The following is a 16282-nucleotide window of genomic DNA, read 5'->3' on the forward strand; positions in this document are numbered from 1 at the left end:
AACCTCCGGTATGAACATTGATTTCACTAACTTCAAATAATTTCTAACCCCTTCCTCTTCTCTCCTTTTGTATTCTCCATTCTGGCTCCTCTCTTACCCCTGCTCTCCTCCTCATCATCTGCCCATCACCTCCTTCCCTTTCTCCCATGGTTCACTGTCCGCTCCTATCAGATTCCTTCTTCTTCAGCCCTTTACCTCTTCCACCTATCACCTCCCAGCTACTTACTTCATCCCCCACCCTCCCCACCCATCCACCATCAGCCCCTCAACTGGTTCACCTATCACCTGCCAGCTGGTACTAGTTCTCCTCTGCTCACCTTCTTGTCCCAGCTTCAGCCCGCTTCCTTTACTGTCCTGATGAAGGATTTCAGTTTGCAGCATCGACTGCTTACTCCTCTCCATTGATGATATTTGACCTGCTGAGGTCCTCTAGCATTTTCTTTTGTGTTACTCTGGAATCCCAGCATCTGGAGGATCTCTTGTGTTTATACGTTGCCATCTAGGTTTGTCTCGTGAGAAGACTTGGATCCATTGCTCTTGATCTCCTCATCCAAGTTAGTGATGTAGTTTGCGAACATCTGGGGCCCACACCAATCCTTGTTCATAGCTTACAAAGATGGTTTGTTGGACTTTTCCATTCATTAAAAAATCCCTCAGTCCCTTCAAGTATACTACCCAATATAATCTGCTCAAGTTTTCTTTATGAACTTCTTGTGTTAGAGCATATATCACAGGCCTTCTGGAAGTCCAAATACACTGCATCAATTAGCTTATGCTACTCTGTTCTTCTGCTAATGACATCAAAAATGATTTGTCAAACATGACTTTAATAAACCTATGTTGACTTTCTCCAATCCCTTTATTATTTCCTAAGTGCTTTGTTACCACATCTTTAATAATTGATTCCAGAATTTGCTCTGTTACTAGTCTATGGTTCCCTGTTTGCTCTCTTTGGCATTTTTGAAATAAAATTCCATATTTTAGACAGTGAAAAAGTAAATAAATTGGTAGAACTGGAAGAAGATGGCGCCGGTGAACAATGTGACCAAGAGCAACACCCTCCAGACAGTTCATGAAACTATTTCTTTCACTTCTTTTATTTATTTTTCTTTTAAATGCGTTCTGCTACTGTTGGAGCCTGCGATTTACATTCTGGTGGCATATTTTTGGGTCGATTGAGCAATCTGGCACTTTGCTGTCTCCAAGGATGTTCTGTGAGGAAGTATGGGGCCTCGAGGCCAAGAAGACTGGAGACAAGGCGTGAACCCATGATCACCTTTATTTCTCACCGATCAAAGTGGTGAAGAAGATTGAAAGCATCGAGGTGTGAGCGGAAAGAGATTGGGTATTCAGCATCATCTACCAGCCCCTCGCTCGCTATTACCAGAGAAAGATGTCTGTGTGTGACAGTCTCTCTCTCCCTCTCACTCACTGCTCCTGCAGGAAGGTCCCTGCATTCGGAGGCTCTCTCTCTCTCCCTCCCCCGATGCTTTCGGAGGATTCTGCTGGAGTTCCAGGTCTCGGGCAAGGTTTAATCGATGCAGTTTGAAGAATGGTCTCTGTAGTTCATGTTCTGGGGTGTTTCTGGCTTCTGGCCGCTCCTTTTTTTGATGCTATTTTGGATGATTTTGAATCAGGGTAGCCTGTAGATAACAAACACTGAGCTGAACCGAATATGCCTGGACCCTTTTGATTTTGGGTTTTTTGCTCACTTTTATTTTGTTGCTGTTTGCTTGATGCATTTTTTTTTTGAGTGCGAGGGGTGGTTGATGTTTTTCTTTGAACAGGTTCCATGATTTTCTTTGCTTTGTGGCTGTCCGTGGGGAAGATGAATCTCAGGGTTGGATACTGCATACGTACTTTAATAATAAATGTACTTTGAATCTTGAATCTTTGAGGTAAAATTTGTAAGTTGTTGTAACTCTTTCAGAATTGAAATTAATGAACATGCTAATGTGAACAAATTGAAGCATGCCTCTTGGAGCTAATGGTATAAATGATGTGATCTGCATAAAACTTATGAGAACAGTGTTCATTGTTCCTGGGTGATAGTGCTACCAGTAGATTTAAGTGCTGTATTGGCTTCTGCTCTACTGGCTGCAGCTCCTTGGGAAATGATTCCATTAATCTTCCAGTGTATTTATATTCTGTGCCTGCAGAATGAATAATAAGGTGCCATTTCCTGCTTGGAGTGAATGTTTTCAGAAAGGCGACATTGGCTACCTGCAGTTAAACCGATGTTTAAAGCATTGAATTTTTTTGATTCATCCTTCTGTTCTCACCCACAACCTTTGCTCTTCATCTAGAATCCAGTAACCTCCCATAATATGCTGCATTTACAGAATCTTCATAAAAAAGGCCATAAGATATAGGAGCAGAATTAGGCCATTTGGCCCATCGAGTCTGTTCTACTATTTCATCACACTGATCCATTTCCCTCTCAGTCTCAATCTCCTGCCTTCTCCCCGAAACACTTCAGGCCCTGACTAATCAAGAATCTATCAACCTCTGCCGTAAATATACCCAATGACTTGGCCTCCACAGCTGCCTGTGGCAATGAATTCCACAGGATATCTGGGTAACTGTGATGTTCTGGTTATTTTAAAGAACTATCTAGATAATTCCACTTCAAAGAGTCACTTAATTCTCTTTCAAAATTTACTTCTGAATCTCTTTGTGCTATGTTTTCACGTAGTACACTCCAGATCAGGGCAACACCCACAAAATGCTGGAGGAACTCAGCAGGTCAGGCAACAGCCATGGAGAGGAATAAACAGTCAACATTTCACGCCGAGACTCTTTGTCAAGACTGGAAAGAAAGAGGGAAGAAGCCTCAGTTCTTCTTCCATCTTCTCCCTTTCTGAATTAGAATCAGGTTTAATATCACTGATTATTACGTGGCCGTGGTACATTGCAAGATATAATGTTAAAATATAAATTACAGTAAGATATTTAAAAACTTAAATTAAGTGGTGCAAAAAGAGAAAAAAATAGTAGTGATGTGGTGTTCATGAATTAATGTCCGTTCAAAAATCTCTTGGCAAAGGGTAAGAAGCTATTCCTGTGCCTTCAGGCTCCTGTACCTCCTCCCTGATGGTAGCAATGAGAAGAGGGTGTGTCCTGGGTGATGGGGACACCTGATCAAGGGTCTTGGCCTGAAATGTTGATTGCTCATTTTCCGCCATGAATGCTGCCTGACCTGCTCGGTTCCTCGGACGTTTTGTGTGTGTTACTCTGGATTTCCAGCATCCATAGAATCTCTTGTGCTCGAGATCAGAACCTTGTTCTACATGAAAAGTATTCTCTTCGCTTGCACCTGTATTGCTGTAACCAATTGTTATCAATGTATCTGCTCTGTTAATGAAACTCTGTCCATTAAAGCATTTTCTCCCTAACTGGTTTGATCAAAGCCCTACATAATTCTGAACAGATCTATTCATTTTTCCTACACACTTCTCCGCTGTGAAAACAATTGCATTTTCCCGGGATGAAAGCAACCAGAAGAATTATAGTTTCTGCCTGAGAAATTTGCTGGAGGCATTGCTTGCTCTGGAGAGACCTGACAGTGGCATTTGAATAAAATTTTTATACAAATCAGAATGATTATAAATGGTAGTCTTGAATGTTATGCAGACGAGTAGTAGCCATTTGGCAAATGAAACCGCTTCGTGTAGAAACATTTTAATCAAGAATGACATCTGCGCATTCATGCTGGTCTTTGTGTGTTCATGCAGGCACTGAAGGATTTATGATTGTGCTGTGAGAAAGTGCAAGTAGATGGTGATGACCCACATCACCGGAATTGTTTTGAGCCACATAACCTGATGTGGTAGCAAGCAAGGGCACTCCCACGTAGAGGAAAAGCAAAGACAGAGTCACAGAACAGGCCCCTCCACCCTCCTAGTCTGTGCCCAACTATTATTCTACCTCATCCCATTTACCTACACCTGGACCAGAGCCCTCCATCCCACTCCCGCCCATGTACTTATCCAAACTTCTCTTAAATGTTGCATTTGAACCTGCATCCACCACTTCCACTGACAGCTCATTCCACACTCTTATGACCATCTGAGTGAAAAAGTTCCCACTCATGTTCCCCTTAAACATTTCACTTTTCACCCTAAACATGAACTTTAGTTTCGGTTTCACCAGGATCCGGAGAAAAAGCCTGCTTGCATTTGCCCTATATCTACCCCACATAATTTCGCATATTTCACAATTTTATATCCTTTCGCATATCCCCCACTCAGAATTTCACTCTCACCTCTGAACTAATAAGATGCCTCTCTCTCAAGAGAATTAAATGAAGAGCAACACACAAAATGCTGGAGGAACTGAGGAGGTCTGGCAGCAAAAGGAAGTCTCTACGACTCCATCAGTTCTTTCTGTGGATAGAATCCCCTTTTCTATGTTCAGCTTTTGCTTTGTCTTTCTAACCTTGAAAGAGGGAGTTGGGAAGTAGGTGTGCTATCTGCTCCCAACCATCTGTGATATTACTGCTCTCCATCTGCACAAGTTACAGGTTGTTCCTCTTTACTTTGATCAAGGGAGCAGCAACCTCTAATTGTTTGCAATGAATGAGCCACTCAGCAGCTGATCTATTGAGACAGTGTGCTCGACCGTGGTTTCTGACTGCCTTGTGCATTATTCTTCTCAATCTCTCAATGGCTTTTCAGAAAGCTGGTTTAGAAAGCTGGTAGGATAAAAAGGTTCTATTTAATCCCACCTGCAAAAGGTCTACAGAAAAGACTGCAGAAGGTGGTAGTCCATCACAGGCAAAGTCCTCCCATCAATGAGTACATTTACGTGGAGTGCTGCTGCAAGAAAGCAGCATCCATCATCCAGGCCATCGGGCAGGAGATGCAGAACCTCTTGTTCTCACACCACCTGCTTCAGGAACATTTATTACACTACAATCATAAGGCTCCTGAACCGACATGGAAAACTTCAATCATCACTACTCGGAACTGATTCCACAACTACAGACTCACCTTCAAGGTCTCTACATCTCAAATTCTCAATATTATTAACTTTTCTTTATTCACACTATTTGACTTCTTTTGCACGTTGGTTGTTTGTCACTCCTTGTTTATGTATGTTTATTTTTCATCATTTCTATTGTATTTCTTCATTTTACTGTAAACTATTGAGCACATCTACACGGAGTATTGACACAGGAAAAACAGCATCCATTACCATGGACCCCCACCACACAGGTCATGCTTTCCTCTCAGTGGCGCTATCAAAAAGAAGGTACAGGAGCCTTTGGACCACACCACCAGGTTCAGGAATAATTACTACCCTTCATCCAGCAGGCTCCTGAACCAAAATTGATAACTTCACTCATTTTCACTTGCCCCACCTTTGATATGTTCCCACAACCTATCGACTCACTTTCATGGACTCTTCAGCTCATGTTCTTGATATTTATTGCTTATTTATTAATTTCTTGCTCCGTTTATTGTCTTTTGTCCAGTTGGTGTAGCCTTTAATTGATTTTGTTGCAGTTATTGGATTTATTGAGCAAGAAAAGGAACATATATGTACTTCGATAATAAAATTTACTTTGAACTTTGAAATGCCCACAAGAAAATGAATCTCATGGTAGGATATGGTAACATATACATACTTTGATAATAAGTTTACTTTAACTGATTGCACTTATTAAGCACTGGAACAAGATTTTAGAAGTGGGGTTCAAAATGTGTACACTTCCACACTTCCACATTGTGTGTTCTGTGCAGACAGTAGAATCTATGGTGTGTAATCTCAATGTCACAAAGTGGCTTAAATTGGACTAGTGAGTTTGGGCATGATGCTGTCAGGAGTCCAGTACTCCTAGCTGGGTCACCTACATTAGTAACATCAGCAGAAGATACTAGACAAGCAGTGACCCAGCTCTGAGACCTCTGTGGCAGGTTAGGTGAATTAAGAGAGCTCAACTTCCCAACAGCCACAATACTGGTGAAGACTTCCCTAACCGATCAGGTACTAGGGTCAATGCCATAATAAATGAAGTAGAAAAGTTCAAAGTATACATACAATACTCTGTAAAAGTCTTAGGCACATAACTAGGGTACTGAAAACTTTTTCACAGTACTGTTGTAATTTCATGTATTGCACTGTAGTGCTTTCACAAAACAAAGCACATTTCAAGACAAGAGTGATGATAAACCTGCTGCTGATAATGGGTTCCTATTGTGGACTGAGTGTGAAAAGGGGGCAGGGAGAGAGGAATCATGTTGGGAAAAAAGGGAAGTAGAGGGGAGGGAGCAGGAAGCTCCAGAGAGACATTCTATAATGATCAGTAAACCAATTGTTTGGAATCAAATGACCTTGCCTGATGTCTTGGGGCTGGGTGTGTCTGTACCCACGCCACTCCCGCCTCCCTGCTCTTGACACTCCTTCTCTGCCACCTGTCCCACACCCCTCCTGCGGTGCTCCACCCTCACCATTCTCAACTTCCTTTACAAACTCACTCTCTGCTCCACATTGACAGATACAGTACTGTGCAAAAGTCTTATGCACCCTAGCTGTATCCATGTGCTAAAGACTTTTGCACAGGGGCTGGATGTCACCATATAATACCCAGAGACTGATTTGTTTGCAGGTATTTGCAGTAGATACAAAGAAACACAACAGAACCAATGAAAAACTACACACAACAAAGATGGACAAACAAACAATGTGCAAAAGAAGACAACATGTGTAAATAAATAAATAAATAATACTGAGAACATGATTTGTAGATTCCTTGAAAGTGAGTCCATAGATTATGGAATTTGTTCAGTGTTTAGGTGAGTGAAATTGTTTTCCAGTATTGAGTTTAAACGGTGATGGCATAAGTGGGAAGTGGGAACTACAGAACAGCAACCTCAAAATTAAACATGGAAAGATCCTGGAAAAAATATCATTTTTTTGTTATAATATCAGAGGAGCATTACTGCCTGGTATGGAAGCACCAGTGCTCAGGAACGGAGAGGCCTACAAAAAGCAGTGGATACAGGCCAGTCCATCATAGGAAAAGCCCTTTCCATCATTGAGCACATCTACAAGGAGATACCACCCCACCAGGTTCAGGAACAGTTATAACTCTTCAGCCAGCAGACTCACGACCCACTTTGGTTCTGGACTTCCGATTGACCTACAGGCTTCGATCTGTATTTTTTGACTCCCAGACCAGTTGATGTCGGGACCCCGAACTCCAGGCTCGCACTCTAGGTGTGCCACCTTTCCAGACCTCCGGCTTCGATTGCGGGGCCCACCGACCTGAGTCAGCCTGACATCCACATCGACATCCTTTGTCACCCATGCCGCTGGCCTTTGAACACGGAGCGTGGAGTTGAGATTTGGACTTCAGCTGTCTTTTATGTGCCCCGTGTTAGATGTGGATGGTTTGAGGCAGCATACTAAAGATAGAATGCTGGTGCATTCAGACTTTCACACCCAATTCCTTTACTGGCAGGCTTATTGTTTGAAGTCAGTGTAGTTGTCACATGCCATCGCTATTTATCTCTCGTAGACATTGTAAATATCAGCCTACGTGGCATTGGAAAGTTCTTCTTGCCCCTTGCAGCACTGCCCCAACAGCAAATTGACCTGCATTCTCATTATATTGACAATCTGTCTGGTTTGAGTACCTTTGATTCTCTGATGTTCAAAAGAGATCATCAGCTAATAAGCTCAGTATCGCAAAGAATTTGTCATTGGAAAGGTGGCATTTGAGGAGAGGATTGTTTAATTTTTTTCCCCAAAACAAATAGCATTGTAAAATGTAAGCTGACAGAATAAGTGCTTTCAAAGCCTTTGCCGACAGTTTAGAAGAAAACCCAAGCCATCAAGATAACTTTTCATTACATCACTTTTCTCCTAGTTGGTAACCATGCCCCTTTTTAATAATTTAGACAGCTACTCGATTGAGAATAATTTTCAGTTTTGAATTTTCACATGAGTTTTCATTGTGGCTGATCCTGTTGTAAAAATTCATGGAACGAGACCTTTTAGATCGCTCCTGATTGGTATTTGAATTATGAATGCACTGCCTGAGTATCTACGTGGCAGGGAGACAGAAGAGAGGCCGTGATTTGTTTCATGTTATTTCTGCCAAACAGTAAATGGTAAAATGCAAGAGATGGGAAATGATGCTTAAATAGACTTTACAAACGCAGGAAACTGCTACGTTTGGAGCCCGTCGGTAGGACTCCAGAGATGAAGAAAATGTGTAATCCTGCTGCCAAGAGGCACTCATTGATGCCAGTACTGATTAACTGAAGGCTGGTTTCAGAGCAGTGGTTTCAAAATTTTGCAATTATTTAAATAAAGAGACCAGGCATGTCATGGGATTTAAAATGTACATCAAAAAATATCTTGCATTTCGTGATAAGCAAACCAACCATAGAACACTAGGCTGATTAGTCTCTTTTCTAATACAAACATTGCATTTGGGATTGGTGAGGGAAAACATAGAGGTGAACATCATGGAGAAAATAAATTGCAGTTCAGAGTAAGACGCAAAGTGCCGGAGGAACTCAGCAGGTCAGGCAGCATCTGGGGGACGGGAGCAGGAGTCAACGTTTTGGGCCAAGACCCTTCATCAGGACACATCCCCGTTGAATGGCTTCAGTTCTTCCCCTCCTTGTCACTGCCCTCTCACTGCACCATATGCTTATGCATGATGGAGTCTTACTTTCAGCCGTGCCATTCTGTGCTTCGTGGCGAGATAAAACACAATTAATGTTTCAGATCTGGAAGCCGTCATCAGAACTGGAAAAGAATTAAGTTTGTTTTTAATAACAGAGAAAGTGAGGGAGGGTGAAGGGGCTTAAGCCCACAAACGTACTCTTAAGCTGCTTGGTTCCCTGTAGGTCCAATCAAAATCAGAGGCTCATGTTCTACAACCAATATACTGTACTGGAGTGCGTTATACTTTCTGAGTTTATATTTTATTTTTATTTAGAGATGCAGCACAGTAGCGGCCTTTCCAGCCCAAGGCCACCCATTTATACCCATGTCACTAACTAACCTACCCATCCATATGCACATGGAATGTGGGAGGGAACTTCAGCACCTGGAGGAAACCCACACAGTACATCGTCATTTACAGACAGCAGCAGGAACACAACCCAGGTCACTGACTCTCTAAAACATTATGCTAACCGCTACTCTACTGCACTGCCCCAGTAGAACAGACCAGACCTGCCAAATGCAGTTGTACAGTGAAATACAGGCGGAGGATGAAGGGTCCTGATGAATGTCTCAGCCCGAAATGTCGACTGTTTATTCTTCTCCATAGATTCTGCCTGACTTGCTGAGTTCCTCCAGGGTTTTGTGTTTATTACTATAGAAGGATTAGCCCCGGGAGTCCATGGTGTTGACTCTAAATGTGTACCTGTACTGTGGGAACAAAGGATCTTGGGAATGGTGAGGGGTGGAGCACAGCGTGAAGGGCGTGAGGTAGGTGGCAGAGAAGGAGTGCCAGGGCATGGAGTTGACGTGGTTGAGGACACTCGCCGCCCTGAGACACAAGGAGGTCATTTGATTCTCAACAATTGGCTTTTTGATCATTACAGAATGCCTCTCCGGTGCTTCCTGCTCCCCTTCCTCTTCCTTCCGCTTTTCCCAACTGTGATTCTCCTCTCCCTACCCTCTTCCCACTCTCAGCCCACAATAGAGACCCATATCAAAATCAGGTTTATCATCACTCACATATGTCATGGAATTTGTGGGTTTTTTGTGGCAGTAGGATGATAGCCAGAGTATTGTATGACACTGTCAACAGAACTAGGTGATTACATAGCCAAGAGATCACTTGGACCAGGCAGTATTCCAGCCGTAGTACTGAAGTGCTCCAGAACTGATTGTGTCTGTAGTTAAGTGTTCCAGTCTAGTTACAAACTTCGTATCTGTTTGACGATAGAAAATTGGCCAGGTCCATCATGTGGGCAGAAAGCAGGGCAGATTGTCACTCAGTCATTCTACTCCTAATTATCAACAAAGTGATGGAAGTGGTTGTCAACAGGACTATTAAATGACGCTTAATCTCCAATAATCTGCTCGCCGAAACTGGCAAGCCCAGAGTGAGAGGCCCAAGGGAGTTACTGGGGTCAGAGGTCAGTGTGAGTCTGGAAATTGAGGCCTGAAGGTCAAACCCATAATCAGCGCTCTCTGGAGTTTAGGGCCAAACAGAAGTTGGGGAAGTCTGATGTTGGAGGCCCAATGATTGCAAGTCTGAGAGCCCAGAGCCAAGGACTAGAGGCCTGAAGGTGGCCTGTCCTGGCGTTTGAGGCCTATATATGTGTGTGAGTGGGTGAGAAGGTGGGAAGGGGACTCGCTTTGCTGTTTTTGTCTTGTTTTCTTGTTGCTGTTCTTGCTGCTGCTTGTGCTGTTCCGCTGAAAATTGTGGACATGCTATGTTGGTGTCAGAATGTGTGGAGACCCTTGTGGGCTGGCCCCAGCCCAGGTGTGATCATTGTTAATGCAAACAAAGTATTTCTGTCATCTTCTATATTAGTGGTCACCAACCTTTTTAAGCCCAAGATCCCCTAGCTCGGCTTTACTGAAAGGCAAGATCGACCTACTAAATTGTTTAGAGAAAAAAAAATCAGATTGTACTTCCAATTTGAGGCCCTTTATTTGGGCTAATTGTATTTTAATTACATAAAATGCTTTTGTCAAACTTTAAAATTAATTCAACCAAGAAAACACTGTAACTAGCATATCAAACAGGCCATAGCGGCTTCGATCTCATCCAATAACACCGACCACCAGTGTCATTACATGAGAAAAGTCCACGACCTTCCCAGCCATGGCCTGCTGATGAAACACACAATGATAATCCAGGAAGTCTGGAAAATCAGGGTCATTACGGCACAGTGCTATAAAACCAACGCACACACTGCGCATTGCTGGGGCCACATCAGTAGTAATTGCCACCAGTTTGTGAATGGGGATGTCATTCTCACGGACATTTTTTTAAAACTCATTGTAAATATCCTCACCTCTCATTCTTTCCTTTAAGTGCAAAAGAGTGAGGAAGTCCTCCTTTCTTGTAAAATCCTGGAAAGCCATTCTGACAAATACGACAAGCTGAGCTGTTTGCATTACATCCAGGGATTCATCGAACTGTCGTGAAAAATATTCACAGAGTGACAAGTCCTTTACCACTTGTCGATCCACGTCCTCTGAGCAGCATGTTTGCTGGGCCTTCAACCCCGATTTCAGCTCCTCAACTTTCCTGGTATTGGTAAACTTACTGAGACACTAGTATAAGTTTCAGGGATACACAAGCTAATGACACCACTGTTTTTGTTTCCCATTTCTTTACATTTGGGGATTGTTGGAATTTAAAGGGGGAGAAGTGTTGTAATGTGAGCATTATAAAGATAAGTTAATACCAATTAGGATCATGGTAAAGCCGTTTGTAAAGAGAGATTGTTTCCGGGGTTGTGAGGTTTTCCTTCCGGTCTTTTCTGCCCAGTGCACATTAGTGAAACCTTTGTATACGAATATCGTTTTACCATCCTAGATAAAGTTGTTCCTTTTGGGCGTGAAGTTGTCGAGTGGTCCTTTTTCAAAGTAGAAGTTACTACATATTTGCATCAAAAGGTTTATCAGGCATAATGTATTTGTGTATTTATTTTTCTTATTTTTGGGATCTACTGGGAAAGTTTCAAAGATCAACTGGTTGATCGCGATCGACTGGTTGGCAACCACTACTCTATATGTTTTGAACTGTATGTTTTGGTGTACATGTGATAACTGAATCACTAGTGCTCATTCTGGGTTTTGCCAGAGCCCCTCAACTAAAAATTTCATCCCTTAATTCAAACACAGGCCACAGATCTGAATGTTAGGGAAGAAGTGAGGCAGGGAAGGTGAGGTGGGGTCCATCAGTCTTGAAGAAGAGTCTCAGCCTGAAACATCAACTGTTTATTCATTTCCATAGATGCTGCCTGACCTGCTGAGTTCCTCTGGCATGCTGTGTGTGTTGCTTTGGAGTTTAAGCATCTGTGGAATCTCTTGAGTTTAAAGTAAGAAGTGAACCATTCAGGGGAGGGTAAACTAGGCAAGAAAATACATACTTGAGTAGTATTGGGGGAGTCTGCTGGAATAGAGGTACCACAGTACACACGCACCCTTGACGGAAGCAACCAAGATAAATAAAATCGTTCAGCAACTGAAGATTTGCCAAAACAGAAGGATTAGGGGAAGAGGAAAAATATCTGTTTTTCAATCTCTTTGATCACTTCAGTTTATTTTATTGCAAACTCCACACATTTCCAGAGATGCTGTTGTGCCTTTTTTGTAATAGCACTTATGTGCTGAGCTGAGGACATAATGAATTGATAACACTGACCCTCTCCTCTGATTCCCTGATGAAGACTGGCTCATGGACCTGTGGATTTCTCCTTCTGAAGTTAGTAATCAGCTCCTTGGTCTTGCTGACATTGAGTGAAGTTTTTGTGGCACCACTCGGCCAGATTTACAGTCTCCCAACAGATCACAACAGATGCTGCTTCATCACAACCTTTGCTTCAATGACGATGACAATCCTGTTTGTGGATCTTTACAGACAGAAGTGAACTGTGTGGAGTTGGTGCACTATGAGGTTGAAGGGTGTGGAGGGGAGAACTCCTGTGTGAAGATTGGTCTGTATTGGTCTGGAAAATGGTGGCCTGGTACTCACTTGTGGGATCACAGTCCTGGGAGGTTATGAGGAAGTGCTTGGGATCCACCTCATAACAAAATGCAGGAAAAACTCAGGGGGTCAGGCAGCATCTCAAGTCAAGTTTATTGCATCTGACTGTACATACAGTTCCGTGCAAAAGACTTAGGTGTGTGTGTGTATATATATATATATATAGCACTAAGATGCCTAAGACATTTGCATTGCACAGCACTATAATTTTATATATGCCTCTTATCATCTTGTACACCTCTACCAATTCACCTCTCATCCTCATAAACAACCTGATTCTGATTCAGTTACAAGTGATTAAACTAACCATCCAGCTTGCACCTACCAGTGTGGGAAAGCTAAACACTTCAAAGGATAGCACAACACTTCAGACGGAAACACAGTGCATGGAAAACACAGGTAAAATAAAACTGCAACACGTCGAGGGAATCAGATATGAGGAATACAGTTTTAAAAATAAATAATATATTTCTTCCCTATCAGTTTTCTCTTTGTTTAAATCAGGATTATGTCAAAGTGTTCACACTTTCTTAATCGGTTATAATGTGATTTAATAAAAAATGTGGAGCTTTGTAAGAAAGTCTCCCCAGATCAGAGAGGAGAACTGATTTTGTTCACTCTTAACGATCTTCACTGCTTTCTCCAGGGTGTGGAGCCTTTCACTGTTCCATTGTTTGGACAATTTTAACACCAGTCCAGGTAGACTGAAAATACAGCGTGTCGGTCAGGACAAGAGCCAATTTTGCTCGTTCTCCATGATGGTCATCTCCATGCATTGAGGCTATGAAGACTGCCCCGGCTGCCACGTCACGTTCCCACTAAGGCTAATTTGATGACCTGATAAGCAAAGCTTTAGGCCTGCTCCGGGTCGCTCCAGGGTTTGGATCTGACGACTCAATTTCAGTTTGAAATGCAGTTGTTTGCTTCATTTGTTTGTATGACTTGTATTTTTTTTCTTTCTCTTGTGCATCGGGTATTGATCTTATTTTTTTTTGTTTTTTTTTCTCTTTAAATTGAGTTCCTGTTTGTTGCTTTGTAGCTACCTATGAGCAAGCAAATTTCAAGGTTGTATAATTTATACATACTTTGATAATAAATGTATTTGAATCTTGAGCAGGGGACAACAACAGGTAAATAATGTGTAACCCACACGAAATGCTGGAGGAACTCAGCAGGTCAGGCAGCATCTATGGAAATGATGAAGCAGTCGACGTTTTGGGCCGAGACTGGAAAGGAAGGGGGAAGGAACCAGAATAACAAGGTGGGGGAGGAGCGGGTACAAGCTGGCAGGTGATAGGTGAAGCGAGACTGAGTGAGCACATGATCGACCAACAGAGATCACAGGGAGAGCAGTGAGAGAGGGCCTCACTAAACTCCTGCCAAGGTGAGGATTTAAACTCCTTCATGACAGACATACGTGGAAGCAACTTTGCAGCGGAGCAGCAAACTATGAGCACAAATAATGGATAAAGAACGGTGATGTCTGGGCTCTAGAGCGTAATGGTTTGATTGAACTCGATATTTGGACAGAGACTCAAGTGCAGGGCTGTATTGGAAAGGTCGGATTGAGGCTGTGGGCTCCTGGTTGATTTAGGTGCCGGGCCAGATTGAAAAGGTCAGGCTGTCAGGTCCCGAGGCGAGGGACTGGCCAGCTTGGATCGCAGTTCCATGACTCAGCACTGCGCTGAATTGTGCTGAACTACGGGACTCTCTTTGTAGACCAGAATGCTGTTTGCTTGCGGTTATTGTCTACAAGGTGTGTTATTTCTCTCCGCACATTGGGTGTTCACAGTCAATATGTTGATTTTGTGTTTCTTTCTTTCATGGCTTTCTCTGAGAAGATGAATCTCAAGGTTGTATAATGTATTCATACTTGAGAGTTAAGAAGGGCAGTCAATTGCGCACTGTGAACTATCCAACATTTTCGATTGAAGCATTTCACATGGAAAACAAAATAGGAGCGGCCACTTTATTAGGTACAGCTGCTCATTAATGCAAATACCCAATCAGCCAATCATTTATCAGCAACTCGATGCATAAAAGCATGCAGACCTGTTAAAGAAGTTCAGTTGTTGTTCAGACCAAATATGAGAGTGGGGAAGAAATGTGATCAATGTGACTTAGACCATGGAATGATTGTTGGTGGTAGATGGGATGATTTGAGTATCTCAGAAACTGCTGATCTCCTGGGATTTTCATGCACAACAATCTCTAGAATTTACAGAGAAAGGCATGAAAAGTTTAAAAAAAAATCCAGTGAGTGGAAGTTCTGTGGGCGAAAACACCTTGTTAATGAGTGAGGTCAGAGGAGAATGGCTCAAACTGCAGGAAGGTGACAGCAACTTAAATAACCACGCATTACAACAGTGCAACAGTGGCGTGCCAAAGTGCATCTCTGAAGACACAATATATCGAACCTTGAAGTGGATGGACTACAGCAGCAGAAGACCACGAATATGTATTCAGTAGTTGCTTTATTAGGTACAGGAGGGCTAGCAGCAGGCATTCAAGCATTCTCAGTATAAGTTATCAACATCAGGAAGGAGGGGAGAAGAAGAGGGGGTGTAAAAGTCATAATGGCATTGATTTCTATCTGAAATAGTTATCTATTTGTTGATATGAAGTGGAATTTCTGAATGATGTCCTTCTCTTCCTCTGCTGAAATGGGTACCATCTGCCTGCTTGGAGTGCAATTTGAAAATAATGTTCTATTATCACCTCTCCAGCTCTTCTAGAGAGAAAAACTACCTGACCTAGAAACCATTATCATTCTTACTAAAAATCTGGCAGTTACACTAACATTTCTAAGTTGCCCACTGAGGAAAATTCTCAAAGGAAGTTTTGTCCATTACCAGCAGGGACAGAGAGATGCGTGGCATTAATATGTACTACTCTGTGATGATTCTTTGGAAATTAGACCAAACTGTGATCACGACTGTTTGCAGAGACTGGATGGCATTTCTGTCCACTGCAGCCTCAGGCCGAGATGGGTGACCTTCACGGTGCTCAAATTAATACTGATTAACTCAACTGCTCCTTCGCACTGCCGGGACCTGCTGCAAACCGCCCATAAATCTGTTTGGAACCGGATGTCAGATTGATGGAAAGGAGTAAAGATAAATGATTACAATTAGTTACCCCATTTAACATCAAATTGTTTCTGCTCAGAATCAGAATCAGGTTTATTATTCCTGACATTTGTTGTGAAATCATGAAATTAGCTGCTTTGCTGCAGCAATACAGTGCAATGTATAACTAAAATATACTATAAGTTCCAGTAAGAATTATAAATATAATTAAATTAAACAAGTAGGGCAAAAAAGTGAGGTAGCGTTTAAAGGGTTTGTTGTCCATTCAGAAATCTGACGGTGGAGAAGAGAAGCTGTTCCTAAAATATTGAGCGTGGTGCCTTCAGGCTCCTGTACATCCTCTCTGATGGTAGAAAGGAGAAGAGGGCATGCCCTGAACGATGAGGGTCCTTAACGATGTCATTTTGAGGCATTCTTTTGAAGATGTCTTTGATATTGGGGAGTCTAGTGCCCATGAAGGAGCCAGCTGAGTTTGCAATCCTCTGCAACTTTTTTC

The 16282-nt window shown here is 42.4% G+C and overlaps 1 protein-coding gene across 42 annotated transcripts in view; it reads left to right on the forward strand.

Moving 5' to 3' along the window:
• The window catches only part of nrxn3a (neurexin 3a), a 2216268-nt gene that overhangs the window by 725293 nt on the left and 1474693 nt on the right, over positions 1-16282 (forward strand). The window lies entirely within an intron of this gene.

This window comes from Hemitrygon akajei, chromosome 3 (genome assembly GCF_048418815.1).
Source record: "Hemitrygon akajei chromosome 3, sHemAka1.3, whole genome shotgun sequence".
Taxonomy (NCBI): Eukaryota; Metazoa; Chordata; class Chondrichthyes; order Myliobatiformes; family Dasyatidae; genus Hemitrygon; species Hemitrygon akajei.